Below are 11,344 nucleotides of genomic sequence, written 5' to 3' on the forward strand. Positions count from 1 at the left end.
CCTATGACTGGGGAGTGAGGGGCCTGGACCTTGCATCCTGATGAGTGAAGGGGGCAGGGGGGACTCTGATTTTCCATGATAAAAAACCCAAAATCAAATACCAAATTTTATAGGTATTTAGAATTTATTTTATTATAGTGATTGAAGCATGTTAGGCTTCCAAATTGCTTTAAAATTGTAAATATATGAATAAAACACTGTGTTCAATTGATACCTATATATAGTGGCGTCTCATTTTAATCGCAAATTTGGGTTTTTTATCAGAGAATTTGTGGTTTTATGAGAGAATTTACAATTTTTAAACAGAGAAAACCAGGATCCTTGATGGTGACATTACAAACTATTTAAAAATCAGTTCCTCCTTCACTTACCTGAAAAAAAGCCTGAATCCAGGCCCTGCAATTTCTCTGTTAAGGTTGATTTTTATGTATTTTATGTTCAGCATAAAATACAAAGATTCAGCTGCTAGGCTAGTCAAATAGTTTTGGTTGGTTTTCTAAATATCTCATTAAGAGCATGAAAAGATGCACAGATGGTGTGTATAATCAGGAGACTAAAATGATCTGGCATAAGTAGCAGGCTAAACACTGGGATTTTGTATGAATTTGACCTTTGCATGATAATCTGTAGTTGGTTCATTGTTCAGATCTGAACAATGATACTGAACAAACAACATAAGGATACTTGGGACAGACAAGTAAAGTTTGAGTTCTGAATGTGGTGATAATGCAGAGAAAATCCCTGGAGACAGAGAAAGCTCTGATAAATTGGTGGATCTACTGATGATGTAGTTAATGGGCATTTTAGGGTAAAAGTTATAAAAGTGTCTTCAGGAAGGCCTTCAACACTGCCTCTCACTCTATTCTCATTAAAAAATTTGGGGACTAATTCTCATTAAAAAACTTGTGGCGTTGACACCTACACAGTCAAATGGGTTGCTAACTGGCTGGAGGGCCGCACCCAGAGAGTGGTGGTGGATGGATCATTTTCGACCTGGAGGGATGTGGGCAGTGGGGTCCCCCAGGGCTCGGTCCTCAGACCCGCACTGTGCAACATCTTCATCAGTGACTTGGACGAGGGGGTAAAAAGTACCCTGTTCAAATTTGCTGACGACACTAAGATGTGGGGGGATGCGGGCATGCTAGAAGGGAGGAATAGGCTGCAATCGGACCTAGACAGGTTACAGGGGTGGGCGGATGAGAATAGGATGGGTTTCAACACTGACAAGTGCAAGGTACTGCACCCGGGGAGGAAGAACCAGCAGCATACCTACAGGCTGGGGAACTCCCTTCTTGTCAGTGCAGAGGCAGAAAAGGATCTTGGAATCATTACTGATGCCAAAATGAACATGGGCTGGCAGTGTGGGGACGTGGTCAGGAAGGCCAACCACACCTTGTCATGCATCCACAGATTCATCTCAAGCAGGTCTAAGGAGGTGATCCTCCCCCTCTATGCGGCACTGGTCAGGCCGCAGTTGGAGTACTGCATCCAGTTCTGGGTGCCACACTTCAGGAGGGATGTGGACAACTTGGAGCGGGTCCAGAGGAGGGCCACTTGCATGATCAGGAGGCAGCAGGGCAGGCCCTACGAGGAGAGGCTAAGGGACCTGAACCTGTTCAGCCTCCGCAAGAGAAGGCTGAGGGGGGATCTAGTGGCCTGTTACAAACTAGTCAGCGGGGACCAGCAGGCATTGGGGTAGTCCCTGTTCCCCCGAGCACTACCAGGAGTGACAAGAAATAATGGTCGCAAGCTGGCAGAGGGTAGATTCAGGCTAGACATCAGGAGGCGCTACTTCACAGTCAGGGCAGCTAGGATCTGGAACCAACTTCCAAGTGAAGTGGTGCTGGTTCCTACCCTGGGGGTCTTTAAGAGGAGGTTGGATGAACACCTTGCTGGGGTCATTTGACCCCAGTACTTTTTCCTGCCATGGCAGGGGGTCGGACTTGATGATCTGCTCAGGTCCCTTCTGACCCTACGAACTATGAAACTAGGCTTGGGAGCCTAAATCCTATTTCCAAAAGTGACTCATTGCTCAATTGCTTCTTTAATTAATTTTGTTAATGAACTCTTAAAACAAGTAACCATCCTTTCTCTCTGCCAGATTTCTCTGCCCTGTGGAATTGACAGCAGGAAATGTTGTTGTCTAAAAGAATTAGGAATTGACTACTTGGTACAGAGCCATATTCAAGAATAAGCAAAAGAGCTATATATGCTTGATTGATCATAATAACAATAATAATCTGGCCAATGCTTGAAAGCCCCTCTATCCTTCATAAAATTAACTCCCACTGATTTTACATAAAAAAATCTCTAAACTTTGCAGGAACAAAATTATTTATCCAGCAAAACACTGAAGAAATAACCTGCTGATTAACTGCATGCTAGAAGTAGAGTGGAAGCCTTCCTTCCCAGGTAGTGATGTGTTCAAAGCTTTTAGTTTAGTGGTATAATGCTCTACTTTTAATTGTCATCTCAACCACCACAGGTTGTCTCTCTCTGCCTCAGCACAGCACTAACGGAAGAGAACCTTTGCAAAAATTATATTGCTGCACTTTCACTGTAGGCTGCACTTTCTGAAGGCAAAAACACAGAGCAGCCATTCTGTGTAAACCGCTGATTGGTCTGGAAATATTTTTTTTTAATTTAAACTGAAGTTAAGGGCCTCTACATGGCTGGAACTGTCTGTCTACTTGATTTGTAGGGAAGACAGGACAGGGAAGGGAAAAGGTGTTTCTAGCATACAGTAAAGGAAACTTCTCAGTTTTGACTATTAGAATCACAGATGAGCACACCAGGATATGCTATCTATACCCACTCAGCATCAAGTAATAAACCCTGAGGAGCACCAGCTCTGAAACAGGTACTAGATGAAAATTAAGGATTCTTTTAACTGAAAATCCTTCCAATAAACTGGCATGGCAGCCATAATTTGTCATTTACTAGCTGACTGTTAGCATAGCATTCCATTTACAATTATTACTGGACCCACTTTGGGAGTCACAATCATTTTTACAAAGGGGAGTAAAGTGTATACACACACACACACACGCGCGCGTGCACACACACACACACACACACACACAATAACATGTACTGTGCCTGTTGCCATTTTATAAAAAAAGGTATTCTGAAAATACTGACCTTCCTGAAGTATACTACTACAGTACTTAATGCTTATAAATTCAAACACTACACAAACATTAATGAATCAATCCTTACAACCTGTCTGTGAAGCACATGCTGTACTATTTTATTATTGCTCAACTGCTACAGAGACCCCAAAAAAACAATTACATAAAACAGCTACAAATGGTAAAAGGCACTGGTGGACACAAAGTGGAAGAATAATTCATGGATAGGATAGTACAGTAGCAAATACTATGGGTTTGCTGACAGTTAAGTTCCTTAATATTTGAATACCAGTGAGTCTGAAGTCTGGACATAATCTGTGAATAGTTGAAAACAAAAACAGAAAAGAATGGATCCAGACAGACTCATTGATACTGTTTTGAGCTAAGTCAGAAGATTATGACTGTTACAGCTTCCCTGAGATCTGTTCATAAAATAGGCAATATGAAGAAGTCATTAACCTCTTGTGAGGATAAATCAGAAAGTGACAGTTTATACATCTGAGAAACAATGCAAAAATGAAATAAAGACATTAGAAAATAAAACAGATTATTTAGAATGAAATTGAGGGCTTTGCAGCTTGTGTAATAAAGTAGCACAGGAATTTGGAAAAGGAAAGTGGAAATGGTGTAGAACCATATGAGAGGAAACAAGAGTTCTGGGAATCCTTAGAGGTCAGAAGAGAGTAGACTCAATGGACTCTAAGGGGAAGTTTGTCACAAATGCTTAATAATGAGGAAAAGAAGTTATGAATTAAGTGCTTCTCCAAGAGTCAGGGAAAAGGCCATGCTATGAAGTGAGAAAAGGCAGGCACCATTACTGTACTACTACCAGACAAAATTGAAAAGGACAGACAGTGCGACTCTACTCTGAAAACTGACTCTAGCATTGGCATTGTGGAGTTCCACACTCATTGTTTCTCAAAGAAGTTCTGATCAAATGTTTCTAAACTACTACTAAAAAGAAGAATTGTGCAAAGTCAGCATGGGGTCTGAGATGCCAACTCAAATCTTTCCTCATGCCTTATTACAGAAGGTGCTGCAGGCACAGCCCACAACAGGGGCAGATCCAGGGGCATGTAGTGGTGGAGCTGTACCTCCTTTGACTGTATGGCACACAGGGAGCTTGTCAGCATGGCTGCCAGACCTGCTGCACTGGTGTAGCTCAAGGACCCAGGGCATGAATATTGTACCACCTTCTCCTCACTCCACTGGTCACTGCCAAATTTGGGGTCTTCAGTTGCCACTGGTGATGAAAATTGGTGGCAGGTGAACAGCAGCAGCATTCACCCCTTGGGTTTTGCAGTAACTCCAGCAGCAGTGCCAAAGCCATCAACCTGGTACTAGAGATGGGTTGTGGTCCAGATCCAGCCTGCAGGACCAAATGAGTTGGACATCCCTGGGTAAGGCACCACACCATCTGCATGGTACATGCCCTTTTCAAAATCTTAGTTCTGCACCTGGCCCACAGTGGCCCCATTGAAACCCTTCCACCTTCAATGACTTTGCACTGCTGTAGCTATTCGAAAGCTTAATAAAAAGGAACTGAAACAGGCCTTGCCTTAGTCCTTCAGAGTCAACACAACTAGAACAAATAATAATACATGATTTTTGCCGTTAAAGTTAGCAGATATGATAGTGCTCTGTTCTTACAGCAGCTTGCAGGGGAGAGTTGGTCCGAGAAAAGAGGAAATGTTTCATGCAAGGCGGGGTGATATCTTATGTTACCATAACCATATCTCCCTAACCAGGGACTGCAGGAAGGAAGGAAGTTGTATAAAACATCCTTTCTGAAGGCAAAGATTTGCTAAACCATCTTACATCCAGCAAATCAGAAGCTGACATATACGGAACTTATTCTTTGGGATACAAATTCTTCAGCTACTATAGGCACCTGGAAAAGCAAAGACAAGAGCCAGAATAACACTGAAAGGGGAGGAGTCTTTAAGACAGTGGTTCTCAAACTTTCTGGGCTCAATGCACCCCTCACTGGACTTGAGGCCTCCTCCATAACTTGTGAATTGAATGACACTTAATTTCAAAAACTAATTTATATACTGTATTAGAGCGCTTATCAGCTTGTAGAGGGGCCATGCAGTAGGGGTATTGGAATAATTCAGGCAGAGACAAGACTGCTGGTGAGCTTATCTGTTTATTTCTTGACACCTTGCTTATTTCCTCACACCTCAGGTCACCCTTCAAAGGATCTGGCACCCTGGATGTGCATCACTGATTTAAGATACACTGTTGCCATTATGAAAAAAACAACAGGCTAAATTTAGGATTTTTTTTGTTTTTGTTTTTCTAATCATGTCCTGATTTGTTGTCTGCAGAGAACTGATTGTAAAGAATTGTTTCCACACTTACAACTCCCGCACCCAACTTCTCTCTCTGGAGTCTCCTGTTAAAAGCTATTTAGATACAAAGCTCAATTCTATGATGAAGTGGAAAACCACCAGTGAGAAAGGATGAGTTGTCTTTGTTTCTTTGCTAAAAAAATAATAGCTATACCACCTCTGAAAAGAAAGGAAGCTATTTTCTTTCATAACATATATAAAAATTGGAGTGTAAATTACATGTAGCTATTTTTTTGGAGAGGAAACTACTCCAGATTATTCTCTATAACACAGAAACTAGCATGTTTGTTAAAATGGAATTTAATCCAATAAAAATAACTTTTAATGCAAATACAAGGCAAGATGAGGTAATGACAATTGCAAGAATTAAAGAAGTACCAATGGATTGGCAGGTAAGGAAGCAGACACCTTAAAAATAAAGATGTCAATTATTTACAGAATCTTTAATTACCTCGTGTAAATGCAGAGAACGTGAAACTACTAGCAAAAAGAGTTTTGAAAAGGAATTACACAGGGGAAATTGTGGGATATGTTTGCTAAACAAAAGCAGGGATAAACCAAATAAAAGGCTACTTGGACACTTTCCATTCTACTCTTATCTCTAGCCCTGTTCTTTCTTTTTACTTGTAATTAGAGCCAATTGAAGTTTTTTACAGAACAGGTTTATCTCAGAAGAAGCTGATTCAATAAAAGTGAAGTGACATGTTTTTTAACAATGTCTCAATTTTGTTGGCTTTTCTGTGGGTAATTGTCAAAATGTTTTTTACACTAAGATTTCACTTTAAGTCAAAATATTTAGTTTATCATTTACAAAGTAAATTTCTGACTTCATAGTAAAAATCAAAAAGAAAAGTTGAAATGAAACATTTTCAAATTGTCAAAACAAGCTAATATTTCACTCTTTCATTTTTCAAAAAATTCTGAGATTTTGACATTTTTATCCAGAACTGAGATGACATCAAATTTCAAAATCTTGGCTTTTTCCATGGAACAGAAATTCTGGTTTGGGGCAGCTCTACTTGTTAAAGTGTTTTTCACTTAACAAGATTAATAACTGCCTAGATTTTTTTGTGTTTCTAAAATGGAGTGAAAAGTGCACACAGCAAAACTGAGTGCCTGTAAGGGCACTGTGATATAGTTTTTAAATAATGGAAGTAATGGAGATTCATAGATTCATAGATGCTAGGGTTGGAAGGGACCTCAATAGATCATTGAGTCCAACCCCCTGCATAGGCAGGAAAGAGCTCTAACTGTGAAGAAGTTCTTCCTAATGTCCAGTCTAAATCTGCTCTCTGCTAGCTTGTGGTCATTATTTCTTGTAACCCCCGGGGGTGCCTTGGTGAATAAAACCTCACCAATTCCCTTCTGTGCCCCCGTGATGAACTTATAGGCAGCCACAAGGTCGCCTCTCAACCTTCTCTTGCGGAGGCTGAAGAGGTCCAGGTGCCCCAGTCTCTCCTCATAGGGCTTGGCCTGCAAGCCCTTAACCATACGAACGGCCCTTCTCTGGACCCTCTCCAGGTTATCCGCATCCCTCTTGAAGTGCGGTGCCCAAAACTGCACGCAGTATTCCAACTGCGGTCTGACAAGTGCCCGATAAAGGGGAAGTATCACCTCCTTGGATCTGTTCGTCATGCATCTGCTGATGCATGATAAAGTGCCATTAGCTTTTCTGATGGCTTCGTCACACTGAAGACTCATGTTCATCTTGGAGTCCACTAGGACTCCAGGATCCCTTTCCACTTCTGTTCCACCAAGCAGGTAATTTCCTAGGTAGTAGGTATGCTGGACATTTTTCCTGCCTAGGTGCAGCACTTTGCATTTCTCCTTGTTGAATTGCATTCTGATAATAATAATAATGGTGGTCTTTAATTATTAATGCCTGCTAGTTTACATAGGCAAACTCTTGTATTTTTTTTAATTTGTAGACTAGATTCTTCTAACCCATATATATTTACTTAACTTTATGCATAGGAAAAGTTTCAGTGATGTCTTTGAAGACACTGGGATTTAGGCACACATATACTGCCCTATAAAAAGCCAGAGGGAACCCTCTTTCTTTTTCTAGTATGTTTACTCTTTGCAACACTGCAACTCACTCTTCTTTCTGGTATTTATATAAGAGTGTCTAACATAAACCTAACTCAGTAACTGATTTGTTTGGCAACTCAGCTTTAGGATGTCGTTAATGATAATCAAAGCTCTGAGCAGGGTTTGCTAGTTAACTTGTGCACCCTCTGGTGGCTGGTGCTGCTGCAATAAAGCAAAGGTATGTTAAGGTTACACAGGGACAGTGACCGCCAATCAGTAATAGAGTTTGAATGGCAAGTATTAAGACTTTAACATTTTGCCTGCACTATAACAATAGTAAAGTCTAATGTGCACTATAAATTTATTTTAAATGATAGATACATTTAAGAATATTTTTTAAATTAAAATAGATTTTAACAACCTGATATTCATTTAAGTTACCAGAAAGCCATATATTAAATTATTTTTAAAATTTTATCAGCAGGATTATGCTCATATTAAAAATGAGTGCTTTTCTTGTTAATTAAGTGTCCTTAAACACTGATTTAAAAATATATGATTACAATTTTTGATTAAATGTTAGTTATTAAAGAGGATGTCCTATAAAATGGACATTGTAAAAGAAGCAATTTGGTTGGCAGTTTCTATTAACTAATTATCAGTGGGAGGAGGGAAATGATGTATTACTTCTGCATTCAAAATATTATTTTTCCCCAAAAAACAAAAGCAGATTTTAGCAGCCAGAACCTGCACTTAGGACCTCAACTACTCAAAAATGTCAATTTAACATAATATGTAACCTTCCAGAGGTCCTTTTACTTAAGTCCTCTAGTTTTACAAATTAATTTTGATTTGTTAAGATGCCTATTCATGCTCCTAATCATCCATGGAATGCTAAAATACAAGTGAAAGAATAAATACAAAATAATTGTACTGTACCTAGAAAAGTTATTTTATAGTGTAATATGTCATTAATATGAAAACCAATTAGCCAGAATTTACAATTATGAATTTCAGTCTGTCATCATAAATTAATCAGCTCATCTCTCTTGAGAATCTGCATGTGTTCTGCCAGACTAGAAGCAAGTTCCAGAGCTCAGGAACCTGCAAATACCCTTATGGCACTCACAAATAGCTATACACCTGAGCTGCACTTTCTCCACCCAAGAAAAAGCACAAGACAAACAGCACAACACTAACCCGTTTGCTGCAGTGCTGCTTCAAGAGTAATGCCTGCAATACTGCCCCAGCTTCATACACAGGACTTACTGGGCCCCGACTTGGCAGTGACTGTCACCAAACACCTCTATCATCCCCTGCCTCTCAAAGTATTTTTTTAATAATATGTTATTTGTGAAAGCTGTCAGCATATTTAACACACTTGAGGCTACGGATAGAAATTACACATAAACCAGTATAAGTGACTGGAAACTGGTTTAAATCTGTAACACAACAGAAATCCAGTGCATATAAACTGCTTTCAAAATGGCCAAAACTGGTTTAAGATAACCCTGACTGGATGTAGTACAGGGGTGGGCAATTATTTGGGCCTAAGGACCACACAGGGAGTTTTGATGAACTGTCGCAGGCCAGGTCAGCAACCCCCCCTCTTCCCTACTGCAACAACTCACCAAAACTCCTAAGGGACTTTGGGCGGGTGGGGAGCAGTATTTGGGAGTGAGACAAGCATGATCTGCTCCCTTCATGTTCTGCCTGGGGGGGGGGGTTGGCAGGAGGGTATACCGGGGGGGGGTTGTGCAGTGTATGGAAAGGGTGTGAAGGGGCTGCCTGGAAAACAGTGCGGGGCGAGGGGAGGGATGGGGAGTCGGAGGGCGCATGCAGCAGAGCTTGCTCGGTCCACGGCTGCCCGTGCCTTGCTCCCACTCACACCCACTGGCCCAGACCCCAGCGCACAGCTTCTGGCAGGGCTGTTCCCAACACAACTGCAGCCAACTGGGCTCATGTTGCCACCAGGAGATGGGGGGAGCACAACAGCAGCTGCAGCCAGAACAGCCACACCAGAAGCTGAGTGCCAGCCAGGACCAGCACCAGCAGGGCTGCTCTGCTTCCCTTGCCCCCATCTGCAGCTGCTACCCCCACTCCTGCAGTACTGCTCTGTGTGGGCAGGTGGGAAGCTTCAGTTGGGTGGCTTATGCCCAGCACTCTAGCACCCAGCTGCTTTCCACCTGCTTTACCCACCTGGCATGATGAGCAGCCATCTGCAGGCACGTGGCAGGGGGCTGGGAAATAGAGCCAGAGCTCAGGTGTTGGGCAGGAGCCACCCAGCTGAAGCTTCCTGCCCACCCACCCAGAGAGGCACAGTAGGAGCAGGAGCAAGAACAGCAGCCACAGCTGGAGGTGAAGGGAGCAGAACAGGCGTGCCCCCGCCTCCCCCTCAGCAAGCAGCTTCCAGTGGGGCTATTCCCAGTGTGACTGCAACCAGCTGGGTGCTGCTGTGCTCCCCTCACCTCTAGCGGCCACTCCTCCTCCCTCTCCTGCCCCTCCATGCCCAGGCATGTTGGAGAGGAAGCTTCAGCCTGGCTGCTCCCACTGGAGGTGTGGGGAGCAGAGGAGCCATGCTAGCTGCAGCCATGTTGGGAACTGCCCCACCAGAAGCTGTGTGCTGGCCCTAAAAAATATTTCTCTTAAATTTTCTCATTAGAAAATATTTATCTGCTTCCGGCTGCCTATCAAAGTTGACAGGACCTAGGGGAGCCTAAGAAGAAACGCAACAGACCATCCCCTCCTCACCTCCAGCCATTTCCCTGCCTCCGCACTGCTCCAGCACTATTGCTGGACCAGGGAGTATGGGGTTGTGTGCGTTCGTATGAATGAAGCACAAGCTTTTATACGACCACATCAACATGCCACACTCTTGATCTGTGAACCTTTATAGGTAAGAAGGAAGTTGGATTTTTCTGGCACATTCAGTGCTTGGATTCTCTGCTACCAACTGCTGTCAGCTCTGGCAATGTCTTTTGTGAGGTACCTCAATAGATACCCAAATATGTGGTTCTGCGTATCCTTCGCATCAGGAAAGAGCTGGTCACTCCTGAGCCCTGGATCAAGCAAATATATATAAATACTTTTATACACGTCTGAGTTTTTACAGCACCTGAGTCAATACAAATCCTGTCCGGTTCAATACTGACCAAAAAGTATGGCTATGTGAAGGCTCTGATGCGCCAAATAAAATGAGTCCTTGAACACCATTTAGTTTAGCACTATTAGTATCTTAATGTCTGTGAACAAAACTGAGTCTACACGAAGATCTGAACTGGCCTTTGTGTGGGTCATGCTTCTTTTACCAAAAGAAAAAAAAGTTTCCATAGTTTTAAATTCAGCAATTTTCCAATCACTAAATTTATCTTTAAAGCCCACAGCCAGTGTGGTCAGGGGCTGCACGCACCACTCAGCAGGGAGCTGAGGGCTGAGCCATCTCCTCACCTCATCCTGCTGAGGGCCCCATCTTCTCAGGATTGTTTTTGTCTCTTTCCCCTGATCAACTGAAAAGCACGTGACTGGGTATGGAAGAGGTCAAACTAAAATAAAATGTAAAAATCCTGTTTCTATTCTGGTGTCTTGCCTAACCGTGTATTTTATACCCTGTTGCTTTAAAGAATAAAAACCAACCCCTGGATGCGCTGTAACCGCCTGTGCCTGGGTTTAGCAGGATTACGTGGCAACACGAGTCTTTCAAGGCAGCGCTGGGGGGAAAGGCCGGTCCGAGGGAGGCCGCCGGGGAGCTCGGCCCACGTGACTGCGCGGCGCTGGGTTCGATAGGCCCCGTGCCCGTGCCCGTGCCCAGCCGGGCGCGCCGGGCCGAGC

At 42.8% G+C, this 11,344-nt stretch overlaps 1 protein-coding gene across 1 annotated transcript in view; it reads right to left on the bottom strand.

Annotated features, from left to right (window-relative positions):
* Positions 1-11,332, bottom strand: part of METTL8 (methyltransferase like 8) — a 46,193-nt gene extending 34,861 nt beyond the window's left edge. Inside the window, 1 exon segment of the mRNA XM_025200511.1 lies at positions 11,150-11,332. The gene's annotated coding sequence lies outside the window, so the exon portion shown is untranslated.
* Positions 11,333-11,344: the final 12 nt, after the last annotated feature.

The sequence above is a fragment of the Alligator sinensis genome, unplaced genomic scaffold (assembly GCF_000455745.1).
Source record: "Alligator sinensis unplaced genomic scaffold, ASM45574v1 scaffold321_1, whole genome shotgun sequence".
NCBI classification, from domain to species: domain Eukaryota; kingdom Metazoa; phylum Chordata; order Crocodylia; family Alligatoridae; genus Alligator; species Alligator sinensis.